This window comes from Onychomys torridus, chromosome 1 (genome assembly GCF_903995425.1).
Source record: "Onychomys torridus chromosome 1, mOncTor1.1, whole genome shotgun sequence".
NCBI classification, from domain to species: Eukaryota; Metazoa; Chordata; class Mammalia; order Rodentia; family Cricetidae; genus Onychomys; species Onychomys torridus.
In genome coordinates this window covers 42906702-42918592 of record NC_050443.1, presented here as the reverse complement: position 1 = coordinate 42918592, position 11891 = coordinate 42906702, and the positions used below count along the sequence as shown (strand labels likewise).

The window sequence follows — 11891 nt, the reverse complement described above, 5'->3', positions numbered from 1 at the left end:
ATTCTTTCTGTCTTCTTGCACAATGTTCATTAGCCTAAGTGGTGGTGCTGTTAATGTACTTGTCCTATTTGGGACTGAGCATTCATTCTTTTTATCTGCATATCCTCAGCATGTTAACAAATAAGTTGTCTATCTCTCCAACCAAGGAGAACATTTCATGGTTACTTTGATACTTAGATCTCTGTTCATCAGCCAAAATGTGTTCTGTCTTTTGCTATAATTTCTTACAATGTGATTCTAGTGGTTTACCAAGGGCAATTAGAAACCTCTGGATTAGATAATCTCTGTTGGATTAGAGATTCTTCCTGACTAAACTGGTTGGTAGATAACTATATCTTGTACTGACATTAACATTTAATAATCTGTTTCTTCCGGAAACATTGTCCTCAGATGGAAAGTAATTGAATTTGAGTTCTTATCTGATTAAGAAGTGGTTTTTAAGATTGGCGGTGCTGGCACATGCCTTTATTCCCAGCACTTGGGATGCAGAGGCAGGCAAGTCTATGTGAGTTTGAGGATAACCTGGTGCACAGAGCTAGTTCCAGGACAGTCAATGCTACAAAAGTATTCCTGTCTCAAAACACAAACAAACAAACAAAACAAAGGAGAAGTGGTTTATATACATACATATATATATATAAAATCATTCTGCTTAACACACCCTATTCCCTCCTTTTCTTTGTACCCCTGAATCCTGCTTAACCATTTAACTCTCAGTATTCTTGCCCTTATTTTTCATTTCACTTATGTTCTACCATCCTTTCACTTAACTTAGTAAAGTGAATTATTAGAGAGTTGGCTTCTATGTGGCTTTCCATGCTTTCTTCACTGGGCTAGCCCTCCTGTTAATAGCCTGGTTTGTCATACTCTCACATTCCTCTCTGATTAAGCCTTTTTTACCACCAGGATTCCATCTCAGTTTTTTTTAACTGCCATATATTACCCTCTAACTCTTAACATATCCCAATTCAAATGCCTCTTTTTTTATGTTTTCAGTCCTCTAATTGTTCCAAGACTGAGATCTGAAGCTAGGATCTGTAGAAAAGAGAACTGACTATGTTCACCTTACCTAGTCTTGTTCTAGTCCTATCTATTTACTTACCAATTACAAGATTTTACCTTTCTTTATCACTGACTGTATATGTAACAAAATTTATTCATCTGCTTATAAACAAGTTGTTTTATTCCATTTCCTAGCTATTGTAAATATTTCCTATAGTAGTATATAAAGTCCTTTGAGTATATGTGCAAAAGTAGTATAACTGAATCATATGGCAGTTGTATTTCTTTTTTTTTTATTTTTGAGAGAGTTTATCTGTGTATCCCTTGCTGTCCTGGAGCTCACTCTATAGATAAGGCTAGCTTCGTCTATATATGCAGTTATATATAGTGATAGATATACACCTACACATGTACACACATGTGCATATTATACATGAACACATATGCACGTATGTACACCTACATATATGTGCATATATATATTCACATATAAATAATACACAAACACATATAAATGGGGAGTGGTAGTAGATACTTTCTAAGGCTCATGACCCCACTTGTTCTAGGAAGCTGGCTAGGTTTCCAGTACCAGGCATGATTTTCTTCCTTTTCAGTGGGCCTGAAGTCCAATTACACAGCTATTTGTTACCACTGACTTATGAGTGTCCCTTTTATGTTTATGGATGTATTGTCATGCTGGTATTTGTGACAGTTCATGCATGTTACAATTGGGTAAGACATTTTAATTGCTCCCCTCCCTTGGCATCTTGCATAGTATTTTCTGCAACCATGGAAGCTAGACCACAAAAAGAGGCTTTTAGGTCAGATCCAGCTCTAGTCATCTCAGTTAGCATTAGGGGCATATCCACAACCCTTGAGAGGCAAACATCACTATAGCAATTGTCTATATTGTTTGCAGAGTCAATTGGACTACCCTGACCAACACTTAAAAGGAGGTTACTCATGTCAGGTACTGACATGTTTCTTAATTTCCTTTAAGAAATACACACACTAATGCAAGTAGTCGAAGCTGGGGTCATCCTTGTGGATTCCTGGAAACTTCCCTAGCACCCATTTTCTCCCTATTCCCATGATATCTCCCTCTATTGTGGTATCTCGTTTATTTCTCCCCCACTCCATCTCTTTGCCAGCTCGATTATCATGTTACCTTATGTTCTTATCCCCCATCCCCTACCCTCCATTGCCCACCCATCATCCATTCCTGGTGCATGAGCAGGCCTTTTGGAGCCCACTTCTATAATAGGACACCTCACACAGCCTTGAGGCAGGGGGAGGGGCTTGGACCTGCTTCTACTAAATGTACCTCCCCATGGGAGACCTTACCTTCTTGTAGGAGAGTTTGAGAGGTGGGTTGGGAAGGGGAGACTGGAGGGGCAGGAGGAGGGAAAAGGGGGATCTTTGATTGGTATATAAAATGAATAAAACCTTTTTCTTAAAAAAAAGAAATACATACATACATACATACATACATACATACATACATACATAGAGAGTGAGATGTCTATATTATCTATTTGCATTTAATGTATATACACAATTATACTTTTAAATAAATATAAAATAATTTCCTGATGCTTTAGCAAACACTTTTGGTGTTATTTGTCCCTACCTGCTCCCCAGTTGATGCTATAGCCTCCTCACTTTTCCATGTCCTATTTCTTATCACCAGTATTCAGCTGTTCTCCTCTCAAACCCCCTGCCTTAATCTGTTTTTTTTTTTCCCTGATTTCTGTGGTTATTCCATGTTGTACACTCACCTCTGAGGATTTGGAGCTAGAAACTACAGATGAAAAAGAACATGTATTGCACACTAAAAATAATATGCTGACAACTTTCTGGGTCTGGGTTCCATCAATATACTCTTTTCCAGGTTTACTCATTTGCTTGCAAATTTCATGATTTCATTTTTCTTTACAGTTGAATAGCATTCCATCTTTGTGGAGTATGTTTTACCCATTCAACTGTAGAAAGATGATAATTAGGTTTTTTTTATATTTCTTGCCTATTGTGGATAGGGAAGCTGAGCAACTATCATTGAAGTGTGATGTTGATATTGTTGGGTATATGCCAATGAGTTGAATAACTGAGTCATAAGGTAGAACTTTTTTGAGCATTCTCCATATTGATTTCCAGACTGACTCCATCAGTTTGCATTCCTAACAACAGTGAATGAGAGTTCCTCTTTCTCCACAGCCTCACCAACACCTTTTGGCAGTTGTTTTATTGATCTTGGCCACTTAGAATAAGATAAAATCTAAAAGCTGTTTTAATGTGCATCCCTATTTTCTATAGATAAGAAACTTTTTGAGGTATTTCTTTGCCATTATTATTTCTTTTGTTGTTGTTGTTCATTTTTTGGTTTGTTTTTTGAGCTGAGGATCGAACCCAGGGCCTTACACTTGCTAGGCAAGCGCTGTACCACTGAGCTAAATCCCCAACCCCCATTATTATTTCTTATGTTGTGAAGGAAGTCTGTTTAGATCGCTATCTCATTTTTAATTGATTCTTTTTGTTTCCTTGACTTTTAAAAAAAAATTCTCTGTGTATTCTGTAAATAACCCTCTGTCAAATATATAGCTAGCACAGATTCTCTCCCAATTTGTGGACTTCTTCTCAATTTATTGTTTCCCTATCAATTTTCCCTTTCCCTAAAAGCTTTTTAATTTTATGAGGTCTCATTTGTTGACTTTTGGTATTCATTTCTTGGCAAATAGAGTCCTGTTTCGAAACTCTAAGCTTCAGCTATCTTTTCTTTTAGAAGTTTTAGTGTTTCTGAATTCAAATTAGGGTCTTTGATCCACTTGGATGTAGTTTTTATGCAAGGTGATAGATATGGGTTTACCTCTCTTTTCTGTAGGTAGGCATTGCATCATGTTTTCCCAGCACCATTTGTTGAAAATGATATCTTGCCTCCAATGTATGTTATGTTTACAAATGTTTGAGTCTTTTATTTTATTCCATTGGTGTACGTGCTTGTTTTTATGGAAGTGCCATTCTATTTTTATTAATTTAGATTTATTATATGGATGATCTATAATATCTGAGAGTCTGGAATAGAAAGGTCTCCTGTGCTCTTTTGTTCAGGATTTCTTTGCCTAGCTGGTATTTTTGCTGTTTCCAAATGAAATTTAGAATGCTTGGTCATTATTTCTGTGAAAAGTGTTGTGAGTATTTTGATTGACATTGCAAATTAAGAAATTCCGGCCTATTTAGGTTCACAACTGAATTCTTTCAGACTTTCAAAGAAGATTGACAACCAATCTTTAACTTTCAAATATATATATATATAAACAGAAGAATCACTTATTCTATTGCTCTAATTTCCAAACAATATGTGCCCACAAATAAATCCACAGCCTGAAATCCCTGAAGAACACAGATACAAATAGCATACTGGCAAACTCTATACAAGTACAAATCAAGATCATCCATCATCATTGGGTTGTCTTTATCCTGGAAATGTAGGCTTGGTTCATATATAAATAAACTCGTAAATATAATAAATCATATACATAGACTTAAAGATAAAAATCACATGGTCATATCAATAGTAGCAATAAAAGCCTTTGATAAACTCTAACATGCTTCAGGATGAAAGTACTAGAAAGAGTAGGACTGGAGTGAACATATGTCTACATAGTAAAGGTTATATAACAAACCCATAGCCAGCATTGTACTATATAGAGAAAAAGTTAAAGCAATGTCATTAAAATCAGGAATGAGAGATACTCACTGTACACACTTGTTTTTAATATAGGGATGGAAACACCAGCTGGAGTAGTAAGACAAGTGAAGCAAACTAAACTAATGCCAATAGGAAAAGAACTCATTCAAATTATCTCTATTTTCATGTGACATATTACAGATTTCCCCAAATTTCACCAGGAAACTTCTAGAAATAACCAACAACTCTTTCATAGTGACAGGTTCCAAGCACCACTTATAAAAATTAGTAGCCTTTCTATGCAAACCAACCACAAATACATATATAAAACCCCATTTATAATATCAATGTCAAGAAAATGTCTTGGAATAAACATACCAAGATGGTGAAAGTAAGACCTTTATAATTAATACTTAAATCACTGAATAGATTGAAACAGACACTTGAAAGTGGAAAGTTATCATATGTTCACAGATTGATAAAGTTAACATTGTGAAAATTTTTACAGTTTCTTTTGTTAGAGGACTATTTAGGTTATTGGTCTCTTCTTGTTTTAACATTGGTAGTTTGGATGAAGCAATAAATTCATACATTTCTTTCCAATTTTTCAACTTGGTCATGTACAGGTTTTTAAAGTATTCTGTATTCCTTTAAAATATTCTATATGTCTTTAGTGTCTGTTGTGTTTCTGTGTTCATTACTGATTCTGTTATTTGTGTTACTCTTTCTTTTGCTTGGTTGGGCAAAGGGTCTGTCAATCTTGTTTATTCAGTCAAAGAACCAGTGCTTGCATTTATTAATACCATTTTACCATTTTTTAAAAAACTTATTGAGTTCTGTTAGTTCCATCTGCATGTGCCTGGGTATGGGGCCATGCACCTGAGTCTAAACAACTTTTCAGGAGCAAATGTCCAAAGAAAAATGACTCCCCTTCCCAAGAAACCATCAATTACTAATAGCTCCGTAGATTTTGAATTTCTTTTTTCTTTTCAAGATTTATTATATTTATTATGTATACTGTTCTTTTTGCATGTTTGCCTGTATTCCAGAAGAGGGTATTAGCTCTCATCATAGATGGTTGTGAGCCACCATTTGGTTGCTGGGAATTGAACTCAGGACCTCTTGAAGAGATGTCAATGCTTTTAACTTCTGAGCCATCTCCACAGCCCCAATTCTGAATTTGTTGAGCCTCTCTCCCATTAATGCTATGAGGTTGAATCTCTTAATCTTGTGTTATAGGTCTTGGGGAAGTTCCATAACTCCTTATTTTCAAGAGGTCATTGGCCATGTCCTACATAGTATTTCACACCACTTCTGCATCTTACATTTCTTCTACAGTGTTTGTCCCTTTAGGGGAAAAGTACCAAATAGTTTGTATTGGGTTAGACGGTGTTCTGTCAGTTTTGAAAAGTAAGTAAGTGGCCAGTTTTTTGTTTTTATTTTTGTTTTTTTACATACTGCCTATTCATCCTCAAACAGAATCCTCCTTTATGAGCTCCTGAGTGTTGTGATTACATGTGTTCAATCAAAATCAGGTTCTTATTTTTCAAAAATAATTTTTATTTTGAAATAAAGAACACTATATATATGTACACACACACACACACACACACACACACACACACACACATACATATATATATATATATATATATATATATATACATGAGTTTACTAGCAAGTGATTTTCCCTCAGCTCTTTTATCTATTGTATCACAAGGGATTGTCCATAGTTTAGTTAGAAACTCTCTGTTTCAGAGGTGTTATTTAAAGTCTATTTCCCCATTTGAAGTTTATTTCTTTTCTCCATTGTTTCCTTTTCTGTGTTGACACTTCTTACATAAATATAATGTGAGGCTTTCTTCATATATTTTTCCCTCATATATGTCTCTCTGTCTGAAGTTCTTTTTCTTATCTTCTCTCTCCATCAATTAAATACTGTCTCAGGATTTAAGGTTTGCACCCAAGAGAGTGTTCTGGGACGTTAGTGTAATATGTAATGGGTTATATTGTGAGAATTTCTCATTCTTCTCTTGCCAGTGTCCTTACTTCTAAAAGATGTCAATTCTATTTACATGTATCTGTTTCATTGATTGCTGTTCTCCCATCCCTTTATACATTTTCCTCTTGTGTATATATATGAATTAAACCTATATTCTGTATTTGTAATTTATATCTTCCTAAGTCTTTCTTATTTTGATGAACATTATGACCTTCAGCTCCATCCATATTTGTTTTATTTTGTCTGTAGGAGACTGGCAGCATTACTATATACAGTTACTCTGCTAATTAACCTTCAAGTATTTGTATAGCACATAAGAAATAACACTGCTCACATATTCCATCCATATTTCTAAGAATGTTGTTTCATTTTACATTACAGCAAAATACAATTCCCTTGTGTATATTGCTACATTTTCCTTTCATTTATCTGTTCAACATCTAGGCTGGTTTCAAATATTGTATTTTCTAAAGTAGTATAGGCCATTTCTTATTAGGTAATTTTTTCCAACATGATATTTTTACTGATTATTTGGGAATTTCATATAACACATTTCAATCACACTCACTTTCCAATCCTCCAAGGTGAACCCTGCCACACTTGTGAACCCCCCCCCAAAAAAAGGAAAAAAATATACCAAGTCCAATATGTGTTGACCATATACTCACTGTAGCATGGTTAAACTCCCAGTGGCCAGACCCTCAAAGCAAACTGGGTCTTTCCCCACCCCTACCCCATCCAGAAGCCATGGATACCACATGGCCCCTGGTCGCAGCATGGCCCTCAGACATCAATATGGCTTCAGACAGCAGCATAGACCACAGATATCCACATGCCCTCAGGTAGTAGCATGGGTTACAGATTTCAACATTGTCTACAGTGGCATGGACCATTGATACCATCATTGGCTCTAGGCAACATTACAGACCACGGACATTAACATGGCTTCAGGTGGCATCATAGACAACAGACATCCATAACGCCTTTGGTTGTAACATGGGCCACAGACATTAGCATGGCCTCTGGTGGCAGCTTAGTCCATGGACATCAACATGGTCTTGGGCAGCAGTATGGACCACAGACATCAACATGGTCTCAGGCATTAGCCCATGCCAAGAACTTCCATTTATCCTCCAGTGATAAAACTAAATATGAACATCAACATGGTCTCAGGCAGCATCATAGACCACAGACACCCAAATGGCCTGTTCTGGCAAAAGGGACCATGGACTTCATCACTCCCAGTAGTAGTAGGACAATAGATATCAATATAGCCTCAGGCAACAGCACAGACCATAGACATCATCATAGTCCTGGCAGCAGCATAGGCCAGGGACACCAACATGGGGCAGCATGGATCACCGATGTTAACATGGTCTTTGGTGGTAGCACAGATCATGGCGATCAACTTGGCCTCAAGCAACAACACTGAGCACAAGTACTGGCACATCTTTGGCAGAGCTCCAGGGTGCTGCATACCATCCTGCATGGCATGCTCCCCTGTCCATCAATGCTTTCATCCACAACTTTGTCTACCATCAAATTTCTAAGGTCTGCTCTTTCCATCATGCATAATCGACTCCATTCCTCCATTATTCCTACTTGTCCATCACATATATGTTGTCAAAGTGAAATTGCAAACTGCAGTGTGTCACATAGTATATACTTTTGCCCAAATAGCTTTACATGCAAATACTCATTACAATGAGTCATTGGTCTGGTTCAAGGTTTCTGGTTTCTGAAGCACCAGGAATACTGGACAATCACCTAGAAGTTTATTGGATATTCTGCTGTTGTCCAGGGTCAGGGTGATTGTAGTCAGATGTTTTCCTGTGTCCTGCTAAGCCCCCAGTTGGGACAAATCTCTCCCATTTATGTCCTGAAACAGCTTAGTCCCAAGTAAACACACAAAGCCTTACATTATTTCCAAACTGGATAGCGTATGGCTCAAGCTTCTTGCTAGCTATCTCTTATAACTTGATTCTTTTTTAATCTATAAGTTGTCATGTGGCTGTGGCTTACTGGTATTCCCACATCTTGCTTCTCCTGGTGATGCTGGCATCCGTTTCCCCTCTCCTTTCTTCTTCCTGTTTCTCTTCAGTTGCTTTCCTAGCTATAACCTGACTTGCCATAGGCAAAACAACTTTGTTTATCAACCAATCAGAGCAACACATATTCTCATCCTACAGAAAGACATCCCACAGCACTTCCCCTCTTCTGTCTAATCAAAAAGAAAGGTTTTAACTTTAATGTAGTAAAATTACATATAATAGAACAGTTATCAAACAAGAATTACAGGTACAATATCTAGTCTATTTTATTTGGTAAATTTAAAGAAAGTATTCTATCATCTACCCTATATTTGTGAGTTTAAATTTCATATCTAATTCATCTTGTATCATAACAAATTAAATTATAATTATCTAGTCTTTAACTACATCAACTACCTCAGAAGGATATAATATTACCTAAGTAAATAGGAAGTACATTGTAAGCAACTTCCAAAAACCTAGAATGACAGAGACAGCTGGCTGTTTCTGTCATAACTCACATTTTTCAGAAGTCACTTGTTTGCAATTCCTGTTTTCCTAGGTAATATAATTTCATTTTCAGGTCTTTGAGGGAGTTGAAAATTAGATAGTTATAGTTATAGCTTTCCTTGTTAAGAAATTCAGAAAATGATCTCACTAAGAGGTGTTAAGTGTATAAGTTTGAAAGATATCAAAAGATAGTTTTTGGTTGGTAGTATACATTAGGATAGAAAGTAAATTAAGTACATTTTGAACTCACAATAATGAAGTATTTTCTCTGAATTTGTCAAATGCAAATGGACTAGATATTGTTGATGTATTTATTGCTTGTATTATATATAGTTATTGAACTTATTATATATAGTTATTGTACTTATTGTATATAGTTTTTCTTATACTACTTATAACTTTTTTATTTTTTACTTTAGACAAAAATGGTGAATTCTGGTCATGTATTGTGTCTGCAATATATTGTGAACCCTAAAAAGTTAATCTGATGATCAGAGGAAAAAGCCAGCCACTCAAGAAAACATAGAGGTCAGGCAATAGTAGCATGTGCCTTTTAATCCTATTACTTGGGAGGCAGAGATCTGTCTGGGTTTCTGTGATTTCAAGACCACACTGGGAACAGAGCCAGGCATGGTGGTATATACCTTTAATGCTGGCACTAACTATAAAGGTCTGGAGGTTTGTACAGACAGACAGGAAGTGACAGAGCTTGGCAGGAAGAGGAAATGATACAGCTGGACAGAGAGAGGAAATGAGAGGGCAGAATTGAAAGGCATATAGGTGTGGGTATACAGAAAGTAGGTCTCTTTGGAGACTGAGGTGTCATGAGGTGAGGCTGTCTGTGACTTGTCCTATTTCTCTGATCTCTTAGTTTTTCACCCCAATATCTGGCTCTAGGTTTTTATTAATAATACTGTCTAGCAATTCATCTACAGGTGATCTTGCAGCTAGGCAGGGCATCCAGTGGCAGGATCATCAAGAGCTCTAGGCACTACATACTTCTCTGCCCTTGGTGCCAGAAGCCTCAAGGCTCACCAGATTGACCTTTGTACTTGCAGCCTGTGGGCATCCCTTCTCACAGTAGGGTGTGCTGCACAGGTTTCATGATGCAGTTCACCATAGACCAAAGACTGGCTCATACTGTCTATATGGACATTCAGTAATGTCATGTTTTTTGTCTGCTGCAACCAAGCTCCCATATGGCTGCCATACCAGTAAATGCCTGTTTGTCATTTTACTATTCTCTGCCACACTCATGACTCCACCATTTTTCCATCCAAATTTCTGAGTCCACATTTTTTAAAGTATCTTTCCATAAATCCTACCATTTTTTAAGTTGTTCTGCAGATACTGTGGGCTCTGCAGACTACCATGCTACTGCCCCTGCCACATCTCCCCTCAGAGCCTCCATGGGTCTTTCAGACTCCCTTGGATATGCTCTTTATGTTGATCTGATTGAATGATTTTTGTTTACTTTGTATTTTAACTTTAGATGCTCATGGAATTCTAGATATTAATCTGCTGCTTAACAAACTTTCTCTTCAATAATTGCTTTTCTGTGCTGTGCCAAAGTTTATTTTCATGTAAACTCATTTGATATTTTGATATTAGTTCCTATGTTGTTGGATTTAGACAGTCTTTGTGTATGCCTCTGTCTTTAATTGTTTTGCTTATGTTTTCCAGCGGATAGTTTATTTAGGTTATTAAGAAATTTCCAAATTTATAGAAAAAAGTATAGAAATAGATATATAGGTTAGTTACAAGTAAGAAAAATTAGTGGAATAGAAATAGTTGATAAACAACTTCATGATATATATGTGGATATTTGCATTTGAGAATGCATTTTAAATGGTATTAAAGGTGTGGATGTATGAGTGAAGAAGTATATTTTGTATATATATTTTAATGTAAGTATGTAAACAAGGTTGTACACATATACACACACATAGAGGAATACAAATGTGTGAGGTGTATTATTGTATAACTTTAGGCTGATTTACAATGAAAAATGATGTAGTTGGAGAGCTTCTCTCTAGCCCCCGCCAAGCCCTATTAGTCCAACAATCCACTTATAAAATAAACACACAGACATTCATATTATTTAAACTGCTTGGTCATTAGCTCAAGCCTACCATTGTCTAACTCTTACTCTTATATTGAGCCTATTTCTATTAATCTATACTTTGTCATGTGGCTTATGGCTTACCAGTACCTTACATCTTGTCAAGGCAGTGGCTGGCCGTATCTCTCTCCTTCCCCTTCCACTTCCCAGAATTCTCCCTCCTTGTCCCGCCTATACTTCCTGCCTGGCTACTGGCCAATCAGCATTTTATTTATACAGATCAATATCCACAGCAAAATGAAGACATGATGGGTAGAAAACTGGATTAAGTGATTGATATTTGCTTGAAAGTGTATATGAATTTGGCAATACAAAAGAGGCTAATTTCTGAATCTCAGTGACCTAAATTTGTGTGTATTTCCCACAATGAGTGGTTAACTATGATTTTTAGAGGTCCTGTGTTTGTGTTAGTCACTTGTGCTAAATGTAATATAGAAAGTAACATTTGTTTTTGCTTTTATCTCAGTATAAAATTCCATGGCTTATTGATTGTCAGAGAGCACATGTGAGGTCATATATTGCCCTAAGAAATATTATCAT

General features: G+C 36.4%; 1 non-coding gene across 1 annotated transcript; it reads right to left on the bottom strand.

The window, feature by feature from the left end:
* Positions 1–6926: 6926 nt before the first annotated feature.
* On the bottom strand, positions 6927–7065 carry LOC118576935. Its single transcript, XR_004944125.1, has one exon. It is a non-coding gene; the product is annotated as a small nucleolar RNA SNORA19 (small nucleolar RNA).
* Between the last annotated feature and the right edge of the window lie 4826 nt (positions 7066–11891).